The sequence below is a fragment of the Moschus berezovskii genome, chromosome X (genome assembly GCF_049115385.1).
Source record: "Moschus berezovskii isolate FMDL1 chromosome X, NW_MosBer_1.0, whole genome shotgun sequence".
Classification (NCBI taxonomy): domain Eukaryota; kingdom Metazoa; phylum Chordata; class Mammalia; order Artiodactyla; family Moschidae; genus Moschus; species Moschus berezovskii.
In genome coordinates this window covers 92,296,466-92,317,238 of record NC_142488.1, presented here as the reverse complement: position 1 = coordinate 92,317,238, position 20,773 = coordinate 92,296,466, and the positions used below count along the sequence as shown (strand labels likewise).

At 40.0% G+C, this 20,773-nt stretch overlaps 1 protein-coding gene across 1 annotated transcript in view; it reads left to right on the top strand.

The window, feature by feature from the left end:
• The first annotated feature begins 331 nt into the window (after window positions 1-331).
• PWWP3B (PWWP domain containing 3B) overlaps window positions 332-20,773 on the top strand; it is a 34,856-nt gene continuing 14,414 nt past the window's right edge. Inside the window, exons 1-3 of the mRNA XM_088833887.1 lie at window positions 332-478; window positions 1,195-1,293; window positions 2,685-2,849. The gene's annotated coding sequence lies outside the window, so the exon portion shown is untranslated. The remainder of the gene's footprint in view (window positions 479-1,194; window positions 1,294-2,684; window positions 2,850-20,773) is intronic.

Sequence of the window (20,773 nt, the reverse complement as noted above, 5' to 3'; positions counted from 1 at the left end):
TACAGTTTTAATTCTCCACAAAACAGTGTATTCATTCACTGTAATCACAGGCAAGGACTTAGCAGGTCTTTTTAGTGGACCATGACCAGTTGAGTCTTAAAATCTTTTGTAAAAATGTTAACAGAAAGGGCAAGAAAATATGTAAGAGATATTTTCAACTGGTTCTTTACTATATGATAAAGGGATTTGCTGTTTCTCTTCAGGAAGTCACCTACCCTTGTGGTTTGAATGGAAATGAAAGAGGCACAAGTTGCCATTTCTCTTTCAGGTCCTTTAGAAATGAACGTTTTTCTCCTTTAAGTGAATTTCAGTTAACTTGGGAATTCTCCTCCCTCTAATTGAGGAAAAGGCCCCCTCCTTTCCCCATCACAGGGAGGGGGCGGAGCATCCTCTGAGAAGCTTGGATGTGAGCTGTGCCTGGCCACTCTTGGGGGAGGGGCTGCATTTCACGAGGCTGCAGCTGACAAGAAGCTTCAAGGTAATGGCTGTCTTAAAGCTAGTTTTTTTCTGGGGATTTCTTTGGGCTTTAGTGTTACGGTGGAAGAAAATAGAGGCTGTTGCCTGGGAGAGGTGGGAATAGAATATATTTTGGGGGAAATTCCCGTTACTGTGACAGAATCAATCCCCTGAAAATGCAGTTTCTCCGATATTTTTTGAAGTCCACAGTGTGGGAATGGGTGATCAAATTACTGCATCTAAATTAAGACTTCAGTGAGGCATGCTGTTCATGTTAATTTTTTACATGGCATTCCATGTTTCTATCTTTGGTACAGATTTTATTGAAGTGTTTATTATTCTACAGAAAATAACTGACAGGAAAAATGTAACCATAAAAAGTGCTTGACATGTAAAATATAAATGTACAAGGAACATGGAAGGGATTCAGATATCCTGTTGAGTGATCAACAATTTGTTTTTAAAAAAAACGTGTATTGGTAACTAGATTTCCATGTTAATAGTCAGCATCTCTGGAGTATTCAGATTACTGGGGATTTCAAAATATATTTTTAACCAGTTTCAGCATTTTTAGAACTGCTTTATTCCATGATCATTTTTATCATTGATAAATGATTTTTAAAAAAGTAAAGCAAAATGATACTGAAACAAATTTGTACCCTTTGGTTTTAGACACATAATCATTCATAAACACACAGACATGCAGCCATAACCAACCCCCCCATCTTTTGCCGATAGTTGAAATTTTCCTGGACCTGATCAAGTGCGTAGCCTGGTTGCTGTGTTGACGACAGCCCTGTCTGCGTCCTCCTTGCACCTCATTCTTTCAGACAACAGGTATGACCATGGTCAGCAATAACCGTTTTTCTGTATCTTTAAAGTTTAATAGTTAAGCAGGAAGAGGATTTGGATTGTTTCTACTAACCATTTTAAAAATATGTGACATGGTACATCCATACAATTACAATTGAACTTATATAGCTGACAAGCAGAAGCACGAGCATGTAGTGATTTGAAAAGATGTCTAAAAAGTAGTATTAGGGGAAACTTAAAATTGCATAATTGCAAACACCATATTATGTCATTTAAAGATAGAGGACTGTGTTAATACAATATGTGTAACTTCAGGAAAAATAGGAGGGTACCTTCACTAAATGGGATTATTTGTATAGTTTGAGAGACAGTACAGTCCTTACTCTCTATATTAAAAAACATTTTTTAACAATATCAGAGAAAGAGTTTCAGGTAAAATGTTATAAATTAGGGGGAAATTACATTTGAAGTGATTCAAACAAAATCACATTGGAAATACTTGTAAGGAAAAATTTTCAAACTGTGTGCTTGAGCACAGTAAAAAGCTAGTTTTAAAGTAATATCTATTCATATATGTATATATACACGTATATATAGAAAGATATGGAAAGATAATTCAGAAAACAATAATAATGATTATTTTTACAGAATTATACTCTCTTTTAAAAATCATATCTTTTCAGTTTTCAGTAAGCATGCATTTTTTGTCAGACCATTGCAACTAAAAGCATTAGCATTCCATTTTTTGTGATGCATAACGAAACTCTAAATTTTAGTATGGTATATCCTAGAAGCCTGAGAAAACTGCTGGCTTGCCAGGATGTAAGTTCCCACCCTTTTGCTCTAAGAATCTAGTAGTAACAGGATGCAACTCTGGTACTGCTTACAAGATGGCGCTTCTCGGACTTTCCAGATTTTCTCCAGGCAACTATTTTTTTGAAGTGAGCAAACAAAGCTGTGAAACGTATTTTATATTAGCAGACTACAAGACAGCTTGTAGAATGTGGTTTTAGTTCCACTGAAAAAATTGTATGTGTCTAGAAGACCAAGCCCCACATGAGGACTGATGTGAGAACTCAAAGCAAAAAAAAAAAAAAAAAAGAGAGAGAGATAACTACACAGATTTGGCCTATAGAAAGGAATAACACAATTGTTACTTTCCTTCTTTCCTGCTCTCAAAGCATATTTTTCATGAGGGAGATGATTTTAATATCAACCTAATAACATAACTGTGTCACAGAGAACATTTCAAATACCAGGAACAAGAAGGAAAATAAACAAGGCCTCTGCATCACAGTTGAGATTTTGTATCATTCTTGTGTTTCAGAAGAGCATGCCTGCTAAAGTTTTGGTAGGGAAGCTTCTTTATGCCTTTTCCATTTAATTGGTTTGCTTCCCTGTCTCCTTTTGCACAGCTTAGCTTAATATCTGAGATACACATGACGTGGGGAATCTTCAGGCATCTGTGACACCAGTTGAACCCCAGAAGGGCAGTGCGACCACAGAAGGACAAGCAGCTGGAGTGAGAATAAAAACAACAGGATCACAGGGGCAACTCTACACGATCCATGTGACATTGGGTAAGGCTCTGCCCATCTCTTGTTAAAACATGGTTAAATTGAGACTATGGAGTGCAATTTGTTTTGATTCTGTTCAGTGACCATGTTTTAAATGAAAAAACACAAATTATATTCAGAAAGAATTAGATGTATTAAACTCCTATAAAGAAATTATACAAATGACACAGCCCCAGTCCAGGTCATACCACCCTTGTGTCCCCCAAGGCCTGTGCTGGCCATCTGAGGAGAGCTGCTGGCTGAGATTGATACCAGGTAGAATATTTCTGTGCTTTGAAGTTAAAGTAGATATCTTCTTTTTTTAAAAAAAAAAAGTAGTTCTGCAAATGAGTATGATGATGTCTACTTATGGAAGACTTGTAGGTTTCAGCCAGCTGTCTGACTCTCAATAAATCCTTGAAAACCACCCTATCCAATAAATAGCCATGACAGTCATTCCAACTATCTGATTCCTAAGCTCATCCTCTTAATAAGATCATTGTGCTGTTGTCTGAATGCAAGAGACACAAACCTCAGGATATGTGTCTGGCTGCTTTGGGTAGATAGCGCAGTACAATATCTTTAAAAAATTAAAAGATTACCTTAAAATAAACCTTCAGTTCAGTTCAGTTCAGTCGCTCAGTCATGTCCGACTCTTTGCGACCCCATGAATCACAGCACGCCGGGCCTCCCTGTCCATCACTAACTCCCGGAGTTCACTCAAACTCACGTCCATCGAGTTGGTGATGCCATCCAGCCATCTCATTCTCTGTTGTCCCCGTCTCCTCCCACCCCCAATCCCTCCTAGCATCAGACTCATTTCCAGTGAGTCAACTCGTCGCATGAGGTGGCCAAAGTATTGGAGTTTCAGCTTCAGCATCAGTCCTTCCAATGAACACCCAGGATTATCTCCTCTAGAATGGACTGGTTGGATCTCCTTGCAGTCCAAGGGACTCTCAAGAGTCTTCTCCAACACCACAGTTCAAAAGCATCAATTCTTCAGCAATCAGCTTTCTTCACAGTCCAACTCTCACATCCATACATGACCACGGGAAAAAACATAGCCTTGACTAGACGGACCTTGGTTGGCAAAGTAATGTCTCTGCTTTTTAATATGCTATCTAGGTTGGTCATAACTTTCCTTCCAAGGAGTAAGCGTCTTTTAATTTCATGGCTGCAATCAGCATCTGCAGTGATTTTGGAGCCAAAAAATAAAGTCTGACACCGTTTCCACAGTTTTTCCATCTATTTCCTATGAAGTGATGGGACCAGATGCCATGATCTTCGTTTTCTGAATGTTGAGCTTCAAGCCAACCTTTTCACTCTCCTTTTTCACTTTCATCAAGAGGCTTTTTAGTTCCTCTTCACTTTCTGCTATAAGGGTGGTATCATCTGCATATCTGAGGTTATTGATATTTCTCCCGGCAATCTTGATTCCAGCTTAACCAAAAAATTTCAAAACACCCCAAAAAACAAAGGTGTTCCTGATGCATTTCATTGTTCAACACTCCCCTTCCTGAAGCTCCTGTCATCACACACTCATTCATTCTTTATATTTAATAGCTATAATATGCCTAAATACAGGGGTATTATAGAGCTATTTCTCTTTTCTTATATTGTTAAATATTTTCCCCAAACACAGTATGTTTCTGTGGTGCCCAGTATTTATTCATCTTTTTGTCTGCTCTGTTTTTATTTTCCACCTTCCTTCTCCTTTGACAGGGGAAACCCCTTTGCTTATTCTCTTTCCTTTTTCTTTAAGTGAATATCACCCATTCAGAATTGTTTGTTTAAGCTTCCTTACAAGTTTTCAGGAGAATATGTATAAGCACAGAAGGAGGAAACTAGTTAGTAGCCCTAAGGCAATGTGTGTGCCTGTGTGTGCTCAGGCACTTTGTGACATATGGACTGTACCCCACCAGGCTCCTCTGTCCATGGAATTTTCCAGGCAAGAATACTGGAGCAGGCTGCCATTTCCTTCTCCAGGGGATCTTCCCCACCCAGGGATCTAACCACTATCTTCTGCATCTCCTGCATTGGCTGGTGAGTTCTTTAGCACTGAGCCACCTGGGAAGCACCAGACCTAAGCAATAGATGCCTCTAAAATTACTGTTTTTGTTAACCAGGCACACAGACCAAAGACCTAAAGATTTTTCTAGATGATTCAGAGTTCACTGGTTGATTTCCAGTTTATATCTAGATGTACCAATCAATCATATGCACATTCAGATCATTAGTGGCTCATTTTGAACATCTTTTCCCCTTTCTCCTTATGTTCATATCTACTTGCTAGGCACTTAGACTGTTAACTGATCTTTTACAAATTATTTTAACCTTGTAATCTATTTTGATATATGGTAGTACCAGTGGTTTCTTTAGTGAGCTATTAAAGTTAGAACTCAGTCCCAAACCCATGCCTGAATATCTGTTTGAGAACTTCTAACACATAACAACATTGCCATAACACTTGTCTGAGAAACTCTGAAGTTTAGAGTATACCTTTAAGTCTCTCATATCTCCTCACTTAAGAACTGATAAGTACCTTTATTCAGAGTGCTGACAGGAATAAATTTGGTCCAACCTGGATCTTTCTTTTACTATGGGTTCTCAGAGGATGATGGGGGTGGGGATCACAGTAAGAAGGGAATTCCCTTTATCTTTAAATCCACCAAGGCAAATCCAATAAAGGTCTTTCTCTTAGATTGATAATCCTGTGAAGAGCACTGCAGCCTAGTTTTATCTGCTTAAATACTGAGAGAGTAATAAAAGTTAATTTGTTGTGTGCTGTGATTATTACATTGTGGGGTCCTCATCTACCTTTCTTTCATTTTATTTCTTTTAATGTTTTCCATCCCATCATCCTATTTTTTGAATTCTTAGCAGCATCATCCATGGGCACTGTGTTAAGTTTTTGCATTACTCAGAAAATACAAAATTCTCCGAACATGGCAAGTTTATATTCTTGTGATCTCTAGGTCACTGGCTGGTCTTTTTTTCTTTTTTCCCTATCATGTTTACATACATTTGACCAAAAATTATCATGTCCCTTTGGCCCTGGCAGTGATTTTCTGTCTGGCTTGCCTTTTTCTTACCTGGAGTGCTCACCCTTAGTGAGTTTTCTTCTGATGTCCTTCCCCTTTAGGTGGATTGGCATTTGACCAGTTCAGTTCAGTCGCTCAGTCATGTCCAGTTCTTTGTGACCCCGTGAACCACAGCACGCCAGGCCTCCCTGTCCATCACCAACTCCCGGAGTCCACCCAAACCCATGTCCATTGTGTTGGTGATGCCATCCAACCATCTCATCCTCTGTCATCCCCTTCTCCTCCTGCCCTCAATCTTTCCCAGCATCAGGGTCTTTTCAAATGAGTCAGTTCTTCGCATCAGGTGGCCACAGTATTGGAGTTTCAGCTTCAACATCAGTCCTTCCAATGAACACCCAGGACTGCTCTCCTTTAGGATGGATGGGTTGGATCTCCTTTCAGTCCAAGAGACTCTCAAAAGTCTTCTCCAACACCACAGTTCAAAAGTATCAATTCTTCGGCACTCAGCTTTCTTTATAGTCCAACTCTCACATCCATACATGACCACTGGAAAAACCATAGCCTTGACTAGACGGACCTTCGTTGACAAAGTAATGTCTCTGCTTTTTAATATGCTATCTAGGTTGGTCACTCCTTTCCTTCCAAGGATACCTATAGATAAGATTCCTGCTTTGCATAGAAGAATGAACTCAGTTCAGTTCACTCAGTCGTGTCCGACTCTTTGCATCCCCATGAATCACAGCATGCCAGGCCTCCCTGTCCATCACTAACTCCCGGAGTTTACTCAAACTCATGTCCACAGAGTCGGTGATGCCATCCAGCCATCTCATTCTCCGTCATCCCCTTCTCCTCCCGCCCCCAATCCTTCCCAGCATCAGAGTCTTTTCCAATGAGTCAACTCTTCGCATGAGGTGGCCAAAGTATTGGAGTTTCAGCTTTAGCATCAGTCCTTCCAGTGAACACCCAGGATTGATCTCCTTTAGAATGGGCTGGTTGGACCTCCTTGCAGTCCAAGGGACTCTCAAGAGTCTCAAACCCAAAGAAATACTAAGTTAGAATAAATCTAACAAATATGTGCATGATTTGCACACTGAAGACTTTAAAAATGGTGAGAGAAATTAAGGAAGAGCTGAATAAATGGAGAAAGATATCAAGTTCATTGACTAAAAGATGAACTATTTCTAGGCTGTAACTTCTCCCCAAACATATCTATAGAATCATTGCAATTTCAATCAAAATCCCAGCAGGCTTTATGTAGAAATTGAGAAGGTATCTCTAAAATGTATATGGAAAAGCAAAGGAACTAGGAGAACAGAGTAATTCTGAGAAGAAAACACAAAGTTGGAAGACTCACACTACCTGATTTAAAGACTACAGTAAACAAAACAGTGTATTGAATATTAATGGCACAGGATAGACATATAGATAAATAAAATAGAAACAGACCAGCAAATATGGTCTGTGACAATGGTAATTAAATAGAGAAGTGATGGTCTTTTCAAAAAATAATGCTGGAAAAATTAGACATTATATGCAAGAATGTTCACCCTGAACCCTTAGATATCTAAGACCATACACAAAAATTAGCTCAAAATGACAGACTGACTTTAATGTAAAAGCAAAAACCATGAAACTCATGGAAGAAAACAAAGCAGGAAATCTTTGAAACCTTCATTTAGACAAAAGATTTATCAGACCACAAAAAACATGGACCATAAAATTTTGATAAATTTGACTTGAAGAGTTCTCTGCTCTTCAAAAACTAAAATGAAAATCCAGAGTGGGAGAATATACTTGTAGAACAAGTATCAGATTTAAAAAAAGCAAAACTTGTATATAGAATATATAAAGAACTCCTACAATTCAGTAAGATTAATGGCCCAATTTAAATAGATCCTCATCAAAGAAGATATATAAATACCAAATGAACACATTAAAAGATATTCAACACTATTAGCAATTAAGGATATGCAAATAAATCTACAATAAGATACCACTAACACCTTTATAAAAGTAATATTAAAAAGAGAAAATATCTGACAGTATCAACTGCTGGCAATGATGCAGAGCTACTGGAACTTATACAATGCTGGTAGAAATACAGCTACTTCAGAAAACAGTTTGGCAGTTTCTAATATATTTAAACATACATTTACCAAAATCAACTAAGAGAAATGAAACTTATGTACAAAGATCTGTTCTGGAATGTATACTGTTGATTAGTAGCTAAGTTGTGTCTGATTCTTTTGGGACCCCATGGACTGTAGCCCACCAGGCTTCTCGGTCAATGGAATTTTCCAGGCAAGAATACTGGAGTGGGCTGCCATGCTATCCTCCAGGGGATCTTCCTGACCCAGGGATCAAACCCATGTCTCCTGCATCGCAGGCAGATTCCTTATTGCTGAGACACTGGAATGTATACAACAACTTTAATCACAGTCAGCAAAAACTGAACTGAACTGATATTACAAATGGTACTTTGTTGAACTTCAACTTCTAATTTTTATTCTATAGAAATAAATTATGTTGGCCTTATAGCTGATGATATTGATAAACAGGTATTAGGTTTAGTAGCTTTTGTTTTCTTTTGTTAAATTCATTGGAATTTTCTGCATAGATCATCATGTTGTCTGCAATTAAAAACAGCTTTATTTCTTCCTTTTCATTCTGCATGCCTTTATTTTTCAGTTGCTATTTATTGGTTGCTGCTGCTGCTGCTGCTAAGTCACTTCAGTCGTGTCCGACTCTGTGTGACCCCATAGACGGAAGCCCACCAGGCTCCCCCGTCCCTGGGATTCTCCAGGCAAGAACACTGGAGTGGGTTGCCATTTCCTTCTCCAATGTGTGAAAGTGGAAAGTGAAAAGTGAAAGTGAAGTCGCTCAGTCGTGTCCGACCGTTAGCGACCCCACGGACTGTAGCCTACCAGGCTCCTCCATCCATGGGATTTTCTAGGCAATAGTACTGGAGTGGCTTGCCATTGCCTTCTCCGATTTATTGGTTAGGATCTCTAATATAATGTAGAATAGAAGTGTTGAAAGCAGACATCCTTGTTCCTAATTTTAGGAGAAAAACATTCCATATTTCACTATTAAGTAGGATTTTAACTTTAGGCTTTTTTGTAGATGCCCTTGATCAAGTTGAGTGAGATCCCTTTAATTACTGGTATGACAAACATTTTTTTATCATGAATGTCTGTGGAATTATGTCAAATGCTTTTCTGCGTCAGTTGAGAGGACCTCTATTTTTCTTCTTTATTTAGTCTGTTGATATGGTGAATTACATTGATTTACTGGCAAATGTATAAACATCCTTACGCTTCCAAGATAAACACCATTTAGTCATAATATTTTTCCCTTTTTCTATAATCATTTTCTATGTAATTCTATATCATTTCTGTATCTGTATCATTGGATTTGTGTCTTTGTTTCTGAGGCACAGTTGATCTATAATTTTCTCTCCTTTTATACTTTTTCCTCTAGTATGAGGTTAATACTGGTATCATAAAATAAGCTGGAGATTGTGTCCTCCTTTTCTCATTTCATTATCATCTACTTTCATAACAAACTTTTTGCTTAGAGTGCAGCCTGAGTGCCAGAGGTTTTTTCTCAGTGATCTTTTTCAATTCTAAATTTTCAATGATTCCTTTACATCTGTGCCACATGTTGGAGAGGGTGATGTCCCTCCTCATGCCCTTGCCTGTTTTCCAGCAGTGAGCTGCTGTTATTGTTAGATGCTAGATTCCTGGTGAGGCAGGGAGTGTTCTTTGCTTTTTGTCCAGCCTCAGCTTTAGGGAGGACCTATGTAGATAGATCTGATGGTTGCACTTTCTCAGCATTCTTTCCTCTCCAAATGGCAGCTAACCTCTGATTTATATCTAGTATTAGTCGTTCAGTTGTGTCTGACTCTTTGTGACTCCATGGGCTATAATCCACCAAGCTTCTCTGTCCATGGAATTCTCCAGGCAAGAATACTGAAGTTGGATTACCATTCCCTTCTCCAAGGGATCTTCCCGACCCAGGGATTGAACCCAGGTCTCCTGAATTGCAGGTAGATTCTTTATCATCTGAGCAACCAGGGATCTAAGGTTGATATATTCTTGCCCCTTCCTCAGCAGTAGCTGACCACTGCTTTTTATTCATAGAGAAAGCTGTACTGAAAGGTTTTCTGCTCCTTCTCAAGGGAAGAGGTTTTTTGCTTTGACTGCTCCCCAGCAGCTATGGATTTCTGCCTTTGTCTTGGGGATAGGAGGGTTTCCTATCTTCCCTTCCCTGGGAAGGTGGCTTTTGCTTTTCCCCTGGTGGCTTAAGACATTTGCTTCCCATCATAGAAGGGTTTGTATAAGTGTGTGGGGCTTCATGTCTGTCTGCCAGCAACAGTTGATTGCCTCCTGCATACCTGAGCCACTGACATGGGCTCTTTTGGTCTTCTGCATTGTCCACAGTCATATTTGTGTGCTTCTGGTTAAGGACTGAAAAATAACTTGGCAGTGAGTGTATAAGTGTCTTGGGTGCCACATATTCCAAACTACTGAGACACTAGCCCATTAAGAGTTTAAGATTTTAAAAATTCATTAAGTATTCAGCTGATTTTTTTTTAACTTGCTTGCATGACAGCTACTTCTGTCTCCATGCTTTGCCAAAGGGGCTGGTTACCCTTTGGAATTCATTTTACCTCAGTTCTGTGATGAGCTCAGGGATATTATGGTTTTGTGGATTACTTACATTTTTTTATCATTAAATTTTGGGTGACATTCTCTTATGGCTTATTGTATCTTTTTTTTTCCAGCCATTACTTTCATTTTTTAAAATTTTTATTGGAGGCTAATTATTTTACAATATTGTATTGGTTGGTTTTGCCATACATTGACATGAATCCGCCCCGGGTGCACATGAGTTCCCCCTTCCGAACCCCCCTCCCACCTCCCTCCTCCCCTTATCCTCCCTCTGGGTCACTCCTGCATACCAGCCCCGAGCATCCTGTAACATGCATTGACCCTGAACTGGCGATTCGTTTCACATATGATAATATACATGTTTCAATGCCATTCTCCCAAACCATCCCACCTTCACCCCTCCCACAAAGTCCAAAAGACTGTTCTATACTTCTGTGTCTCTTTTGTTGTCTCGTTTACAAGGTTATCATTTGCATCTTTCTAAATTCCATATATATGTGTTAGTATATTGTATTGGTGTTTTTCTTTCTGGCTTACTTCACTCTGTATAATAGGCTCCAGTTTCATCCACCTCATTCAGTCAGTTCAATTCAGTTCAGTTCAATCGCTCAGTCGTGTCCGACTCTCTGCGACCCCATGAATCACAGCACGCCAGGCCTCCCTGTCCATCACCAACTCCCAGAGTTCACTCAAACTCATGTCCACAGAGTCGGTGATGCTATCCAGCCATCTCATTCTCTGTCGTCCCCTTCTCCTCCTGCGCCCAATCCTTCCCAGCATCAGAGTCTTTTCCAGTGAGTCAACTCTTCGCATGAGTTGGCCAAAGTATTGCAGTTTCAGCTTCAGCATCAGTCCTATCCAATGCACATACATATTCTGTGTATATGTACCAAAGCTTTCTTATCCATTCGTCTGAAGATGGACATCTAGGTTGCTTCCATGTCCTGGCTATTATAAACAGTGCTGCAATGAACATTGGAGTACATGTGTCTCTTTCAATTCTGGTTTCCTCAGTGTGTATGCCCACGAGTGCGATTGCTGGATCATATGGCAGTTCTATTTCCAGGTTTTTGAGGAATCTCCACACTGTTCTCCACAGTGGCTGTACTAGTTTGCATTCCCACCAACAGTGTAAGAGGGTTCCCTTCTCTCCACGCCCTCTCCAGCATTTATTGCATGTAGACTTTTGGATAGCAGCCATTCTGACTGGTGTGAAATGGTATCTCATTGTGGTTTTGATTTGCATTTCTCTGATTATGAGGGATGTTGAGCATTTTTTCATGTGTTTGTTAGCCATCTTTATGTCTTCTTTGGAGAAATGTCTGTTCAGTTCTTTGACCCATTTTTTGATTGGGTCATTTATTTTTCTGGAATTGAGCTGCAGGAGCTGCTTGTATATTTTGGAGATTAATCCTTTATCAGTTGCTTCATTTGCTATTATTTTCTCCCATTCTGAAGGCTGTCTTTTCACCTTGCTTATAGTTTCCTTTGCTGTGCAGAAGCTTTTGATTTTAATTAGGTCCCATTTGTTTATTTTTGCTTTTATTTCCAATATTCTGGGAGGTGGGTCTTGGAGGATCCTGCTGTGATTTATGTCGGAGAGTGTTTTGCCTACGTTCTCCTCTAGGAGTTTTACAGAATCTGGTCTTACATTTAGCTCTCTAATCCATTTTGAGTTTATTTTGGTGGATGGTGTTAGGAAGTGTTCTAGTTTCATTCTTTTACAAGTGGCTGACCAGTTTTCCCAGCACCACTTGTTAAAGAGACTGTCTTTTCTCCATTTTATATTCTTGCCTCCTTTGTCAAAGATAAGGTGTCCATAGGTGCGTGGATTTATCTCTGGGCTTTCTATTTTGTTCCATTGATCTATATTTCTGTCTTTATGCCAGTACCATACTGTCTTGATGACTGTGGCTTTGTAGTAGAGCCTGAAGTCCGGCAGGTTAATTCCCCCTGTTCCATTTTTCTTCCTCAAGATTGCTTTGGCTATTCGAGGTTTTTTGTATTTCCATACAAATTGTGAGATTATTTGTTCTAGTTCTGTGAAAAATATCATTGGTAGCTTGATAGGGATTGCATTGAATGCATAAATTACTTTGGGTAGTATACTCATTTTTACAATATTTATTCTTCCAATCCATGAACACGGTATATTTCTCCATCTATTAGTGTCCTCTTTGATTACTTTCACTAGTGTTTTATAGTTTTCTATGTACAAGTCTTTTGTTTCCTTAGGTAGATATATTCCTAAGTATTTAATTCTTTTCGTTGCAACAGTGAATGGAATAGTTTCCTTAATTTCTCTTTCTATTTTCTCATTATTAGTGTATAGGAATGAAAGGGATTTCTGTGTGTTGATTTTATATCCTGCAACTTTCCTGTACTCATTGGTTAGCTCTAATAGTTTTCTAGTACAGTCTTTAGGGTTTTCTGTGTAGAGGATCATGTCATCAGCGAACAGTGAAAGTTTTACTTCTTCTTTTCCAATTTGTATTCCTTTTATGTCTTTTTCTGCTCTGATTGCTGTAGCCAAAACTTCCAGAACTAGGTTGAATAGTAGTGGTGAGAGTGGGCACCCTTGTCTTGTTCCTGACTTTAGGGGAAATGCTTTCAGTTTTTCACCGTTGAGGATAATGTTTGCTGTGGGTTTGTCATATATAGCTTTTATTATGTTGAGATATGTCCCTTCTATTCCCACTTTCTGGAGGGTTTTTATCATAAATGGATGCTGAATTTTGTCGAAGGCTTTCTCTGCATCTATTGAGATAATCATATGATTTTTATTTTTCAGTTTGTTAATGTGGTGTATTACATAGATTGATGTGGATATTGAAGAATCCTTGTATTCTTGGGATAAAGCCCACTTGATCATGATGTATGATCTTCTTAATGTGTTGTTGGATTCTGATTGCTAGAATTTTGTTAAGGATTTTTGCATCTATGTTCATCAGTGATATTGGCCTGTAGTTTTCTTTTTTTGTGGGGTCTTTACCAGGTTTTGGGATTAGGGTGATGGTGGCCTTATAGAATGTGTTTGGAAGTTTCCCTTCCTCAGCAATTTTCTGGAAGAGTTTGAGTAGAATAGGTGTTAGCTCTTCTCTAAATTTTTGGTAAAATTCAGCTGTGAAGCCTTCTGGACCTGGGCTTTTGTTTGCTGGAAGATTTCTGATTCTAGTTCCGTGCTTGTGATGGGTCTGTTCAGATTTTCTATTTCTTCCTGGTTCAGTTTTGGAAAGTTGTACTTTTCTAGGAGTTTGTCCATTTGTTCCAGGTTATTCATTTTATTGCCATATAATTGCTGATAGTATTCTCTAATAATCCTTTGTATTTCTGTGTTGTCAGTTGTGATCTCTCCATTTACATTTCTCATTTTATTGATTTGGTTCTTCTCCCTTTGTTCCTTGATGAGTCTGGCTAGTGGTTTGTTAATTTTATTTACCTTCTCAAAGAACCAGCTTTTGGCTTTGTTGATTTTGCTATGGTCTCTTTTGTTTCTTTTGCATTTATCTCTGCCCTAATTTTTACGATTTCTTTCCTTCTCCTCACCCTGGGGTTCTTCATTTCTTCCTTTTCTAGTTGCTTTAGATGTAGAGTTAGGTTATTTAGTTGACTTTTTTCTTGTTTCTTGAGGTGTGCTAAGGTGTGAACTTCCCCCTTAGCACTGCTTTTACAGTGTCACAGAGGTTTTGGGTTGTTTTCATTTTCATTCATTTCTATGCGTATTTTTATTTCTCTTTTGATTTCTTCTATGATTTGTTCATTACTCAGCAGCATGTTGTTCAGCCTCCATATGTTGGCATTTTTAATAGTTTTTCTCCCATAATTGAGATCTAATCTTACTGCATTGTGGTCAGAAAAGATGCTTGGAATGATTTAAATTTTTGTGAATTTACCAAGGCTAGATTTATGGCCCAGGATGTGATCTATCCTGGAAAAGTTTCCGTGTGCGCTTGAGAAAAAGGTGAAATTCATTGTTTTGGGGTGAAATGTCCTATAGATATCTATTAGGTCTAACTGGTCTATTGTATCATTTAAAGTTTGTGTTTCCTTGTTAATTTTCTGTTTAGTTGATCTATCCATAGATGTAAGTGAGGTATTAAAATCTCCCACTATTATTGCATTGTTGTTAATTTCCCCTTTCATACTTGTTAGTAATTATGTTACATATTGCAATGCTCCTATGTTGGGTGCATAAATATTTATAATTGTTATATCTTCTTCTTGGATTGATCCTTTGATCATTATGTAGTTTCCTTCTTTGTCTCTTTTCACAGCCTCTGTTTTAAAGTCTATTTTATCTGATATGAGTATTGCTACTCCTGCTTTCTTTTGGTCTCTATTTGCATAGAATATCTTTTTCCAGCCCTTCACTTTCAGTCGGTATGTGTCCCTCGTTTTAAGGTGTGTCTCTTGTAGACAACATATATGGGGTTCTTGTTTTTGTATCCATTCAGCCAGCCTTTGTCTTTTGGTTGGGGCATTCAACCCATTTACGTTTAAAGTAATGATTGATAAGTATGATCCCGTTGCCATCTATATTGCTTTGGGTTCAAGTTTATACACCCTTTCTGTGCTTCCTGTCTAGAGAAGGTCCTTTAGCATTTGTTGGAGAGCTGGTTTGGTGATGCTGAATTCTCTCAGCTTTTGCTTATCTGTAAAGCTTTTGCTTTCTCCTTCATATTTGAATGAGATCCTTGCTGGGTACAGTAATCTGGGCTGTAGGTTATTTTCTTTAATCACTTTAAGTATGTCTTGCCATTCCCTCCTGACCTGAAGAGTTTCTGTTGAAAGATCAGCTGTTATCCTTATGGGAATCCCCTTGTGTGTTATTTGCTTCTTTTCCCTTGCTGCTTTTAATATTTGTTCTTTGTGTTTGATCTTTGTTAATTTGATTAATATGTGTCTTGGAGTATTTTGCCTTCGGTTTATCCTGTTGGGGACTCTCTGGGTTTCTTAGACTTGGGTGATTATTTCTTTCCCCATTTTAGGGAAGTTTTCAACTATTATCTCCTCAAGTATTCTCTCATGGTCTTTCTTTTTTTCTTCTTCTTCTGGGACTCCTATGATTCGAATGTTGGAGTGTTTAACATTGTCCCAGAGGTCTCTAATATTGTCCTCATTTCTTTTAATTAGTTTTTCTTTTTTCCTCTCTGTTTCATTTATTTCTACAATTCTATCTTCTAGCTCGCTTATCCTGTCTTCTGCCTCTGTTATTCTACTGTTTGTTCCCTCCAGAGTGTTTCTGATCTCATCTATTGCATTATTCATTGTATATTGACTCTTTTTTATTTCCTCTAAGTCCTTATTAAACCTTTCTTCCATCTTCTCAATCCCTTTCTCCAGGTTATTTATCTGTTAACTCCATTTTGCTTTCAAGATTTTGAATCATTTTCTCCATCAAAATTTGAAATTCTTTATCAGATAGATTCCCTATATCTTCCTCTTTTGTTTGTGTTGGTGGGCATTTATCCTGTTCCTTTACTTGCTGGGTATTTCTCTGCCTCTTCATCTTGCTTATATTGCTTTGCTTGGGGTGGCCTTTCCCTCTCCTGGCAGTTTGTGGAGTTCTCTTTATTATGTAGTTTCCTCGCTGTGTGTGGGGTTGGACGGGTGACTTGTCAAGGTTCCCTGGTTAGGGAAGCTTGTGTCGGTGTTTTGGTGGGTGGAGCTGGATTTCTTCTCTCTGGAGTGCAATGAAGTGTCCAGTAATGAGTTATGAGATGTCAGTGGGTTTGGAGTGACTTTGGGCAGCCTGTATATTGAAGCTCAGGGCTATTTTCCTGTGTTGCTGGAGAATTTGCGTGGTATGTCTTGCTCTGGAACTTGTTGACCCTTGGGTGGTGCTTGGTTTTAGTGTAGGTATGGAGGCGTTTGATGAGCTCCTATCGATTAATGTTCCCTGGAGTCAGGAGTTCTCTGGTGTTCTCAGGATTTGGGCTTAAGCCTCTTGCCTCTGGTTTTTGGTCTTATTCTTGGAGTAGTCTCTAGACTTCTCTATCTGTCATTTCCAAGGTGGTTCCCTCTCTTTTAGCTTCTGTTTGCTGGTCTCTTCAGTGTCTAATTTCCGCCCTGATACTAGGGGACGGGTGGATACTTTTTAAGGCTCAGTTGTTCAGTCCTGTTCTGGGAAGGGAGGAACGCTGCAGACAAATATCTCTGGCGTCTGTGGGGAGTGCTCGCAGCGTCTCAGCCACACTGGGTTTGCCCCTGCTCACAGCGCATGTGCTGTCCCAGTCTACACTGCACAGGCTCTAGGTTGCTCTGCCGGGAACTGTCCAAGGCTGGCGCTGGGTTGTATGCACTTCCCAGGTCTGAGCGTCTCAAGTTCAGTTTCTCAGGTACTCCACAAAGGCGCAGACTTGGTTGGGCCTGCGTTTTGTGCCTTCCCTGGTCCGAGCAGCTCAGGTGACCAGGTGTTTGGTGAGCACGGTTGCTGTGACTTATCACCTCCCCAGTCCCTGCCACTCGGTTTTCTGGGTGTACAACCGGCGCACCTTCTCAGGCGGATATCGACCGGCCCAAGCCCAAGAAGTCTTGATTAGCAACAAGCCTGCCTGCAGTTTGTATCGGATGCCGTTCTGGGGCCGCAGTTCCCCCCTCTGGCTCTGGCTGACCTCCCTGCCTGTCTCAGTGGGGGATGGGGGATGGGTCGACTGCAGCCGGCTCTCTCTGCTCAGCCCTTTGTTCTGTGAGCGGGGCTGGCAGAGTCTTAGGTTAGAGCTTTCTGCCTTTTCGTGGGGAAGCTATCCCAGTCTGCTTTGCTATCCCCAGTTAGTTCTCTCAGATTGTTCTCGCAGCATTCAAGCCCAGTCCTCTCTCTAAGCAGTTCAGCCGACTCCTCCCTGCCCAGCCCCCACTTGCTAATGGCGTATGCAGGCATCTGCGCTGCTTCTCTGCTGGGAGTTACCGTTTGGTGGGTAATCTGTGGGTTTTAATTATTTCTTTCTTTTTCCTCCCGGTTATGTGGCCCTCTGAGGTTCCAAGACTCACCACAGACTCGTCAGTGAGAGTGTTTCCTGGTGTTTGGAAACTTCACTCTTTTTAAAGCCTTCCTTCCCAGGATGGAGCTCCATCTTTACCTCTTTTGTCTCTCTTTTTATCTTTTATGTTTTTTCCTACCTCCTTTTGAAGACAATGGGCTGCTTTTCTGGGTGCCTGATGTCCTCTGCCAGCATTCAGAAGTTGTTTTGTGGACTTTACTCCGCGTTCAAATGTTCTTTTGATGAATTTGTGGGGGAGAGAGTGGTCTCACCATCCTATTCCTCTGCCATCTTGTTCCTTCCTCCTCTTATGGCTTATTGTATCTTAAGTCAAAATGGAACTGATGCTTTCTAATAATACGTGTATGGGTGTTATTTTTGTTTTCTTTGTTATTAAATATGCTTCAGGAAGAAGCATATTTCTAAAGCATATTTTTATAAATAGCTTATTTTTATACAATAATTATTAAATTTTTCCATTTTAAATTTTATTTTTTATTATATATGTTAAAATCATACTTAAAGCATCATACACAATACGTGATTTTTTTGTATACACTTCTTTGGATTTTCAGTTCAGTTCAGTCGCTCAGTCGTGTCCGAATCTCCACGACCCCATGAATCACAGCACGCCAGGCCTCCCTGTCCATCACCAACTCCCGGAGTTCACTCAAACTCATGTCCACAGAGTCAGTGATGCCATCCAGCCATCTCATTCTCTGTCGTCCCCTTCTCCTCCCGCCCCCAACCTTTCCCAGCATCAGAGTCTTTTCCAGTGAATCAACTCGTCGCATGAGGTGGCCAAAGTATTGCAGTTTCAGCTTTAGCATCAGTTCTTCCAATGAACACCCAGGATTGATCTCCTTTAGAATGGACTGGTTGGATCTCCTTGGAGTACAAGGGACTCTCAAGAGTCTTCTCCAACACCACAGTTCAAAAGCATCAATTCTTCGGCGATCAGCTTTCTTCACCGTCCAACTCTCACATCCATACAATTCATAAAATCACTGTCACAGACAGGATGTGGAAGATTCTATCACCCTCACAACTTTCTGTGCCAACAATGTGTAGTTACACCCTCCATCTACCTGTAATCCCTGACAGCCACTGATCGTGTCACTGTGTTTTCCTCATTCTGAAAATGTCACATAAGAGGAATCATACAGTATTGTGGGCACACCGTAAGTGACCCACCCCCTTATGTAATTCCTTCCCCTTAAGTATGGCCAGAACCTATGACTTGCTTCCAATCAGTAGAATTTGGGAAAAGTGATGGGCTGTCACTCACTCTTATAATTACATTATAAAAAACTAATTTATGTTTAATAAGATACAGTATTCTCTTTTAAGTTTCCATGATTTCTAGTACATAGCTATTTCAAATTCACTAATTAATTCACCATTCATCCAGTCCACATTTATAGAGCAATTTTCATTTGGATGAGGTAGGTTCAGTGTGTTTTAATGATTAAAAACATGGACTCCGAGAGTCAGAGTACCCGGATTCAAATCCCATGTGCCCAATAGTCTCTAGGTATCCTTGTAAAAGTTAATTAACCTCTCTAATGCCTAATCTATAAAGTGGTAATACTCAGAATACCCACCTAACAGGATTTTGTGAGAATAGAGGGAGATGGTGTAAACAGAGCACTTGGCAGAGTGCCTGGCACATGGTAAGAAAACACTTTTGGCTTCTGTCATTATATATCATTATTATTAGCAATATTGCTGCTCGTGTTATGCAAAATGACTCGGGCATGGGACTCTCCTACCTGAAATAGCCATCTAATAATTAAATAAAATAATATGTCAAGTGCTGGGAACAATATCTGGCACATGGAAAACTCTATAGATGTTCGGTTAAGTTTAGTTCAGTCACTCAGTCGTGACCGACTCTATGCGACCCCATGAATCATAGCACGCCAGGCCTCCCTATCCATCACCAACTCCCGGAGTTCACTCAAACTCATGTCCATCGAGTCGGTGATGCCATCCAGCCATCTCATTCTCTGTCGTCCCCATCTCCTCCCACCACCAATCCCTCCCAGCATCAGAGTCTTTTCCAGTGAGTCAACTCGTCGCATGAGGTGGCCAAAGTATTGCAGTTTCAGCTTTAGCATCAGTCCTTCCAATGAACACCCAGATTCGATCTCCTTTAGAATGGACTGGTTGGATCTCCTTGCAGTCCAAGGGACTTTCAGGAGTCTTCTCCAGCACCACAGTTCAAAAGCATCAATTCTTCGGCGCTCAGCTTTCTTCACAGTCCAACTCTCACATCCATACATGACCACGGGAAAAACCATAGCCTTGACTAGACGGTCCTTTGTTGGCAAAGTAATGTCTCTGCTTTTTAATATGCTATCTAGGTTGGTCATAACTTTCCTTCCAAGGAGTAAGTGTCTTTTAATTTCCTGGGTGCAATCACCATCTGCAGTGATTTTGGAGCCCAAAAAAATAAAGTCTGACACTGTTTCCACTGTTTCTCCATCTATTTCCCATGAAGTGATGGGACCAGATGCCATGATTTTAGTTTTCTGAATGTTGAGATTCAAGCCAACCTTTTCACTCTCCTCTTTCACTTTCATCAAGAGGCCTTTGAGTTCCTCTTCACTTTCTGCCATCAGGGTGGTGTCATCTGCATATCTGAGGTTATTGATATTTCTCCCAGCAATCTTAATTCTAGCTTGTGCTTCTTCCAGCCCAGCGTTCCTCATGATGTACTCTGCATATAAGTTAAATAAGCAGGGTGACAATATACAACCTGGACGTACTCCTTTTCCTATTTGGAACCAGTCTGTTGTTCCATGTACAGTTCTGACTGTTGCTTCCTTATCTGCATACAGGTTTCTCAAGAGGCAGGTCAGGTCTTCTGGTATTCCCATCTCTTTCAGAATGTTCCACAGTTTATTGTGATCCACACAGTCAAAGGCTTTGGCATAGTCAATGAAGCAGAAATAGATGCTCTTCTGGAACTCTCTTGCTTTCTCCATGATCCCGCGGATGTTGGCAATTTGATCTCTGGTGCCTCTGCCTTTTCTAAAACCTGCTTGAACATCTGGGAGTTCACGGTTCACATATTGCTGAAGCCTGGCTTGGAGAATTTTGAGCATGACTTTACTAGCGTGTGAGATGAGTGCAATTGTGCGGTAGTTTGAGCATTCTTTAGCATTCCCTTTCTTTGGGATTGGAATGAAGACTGACCTTTTCCAGTCCTGTGGCCACTGCTGAGTTTTCCAAATTTGCTGGCATATTGA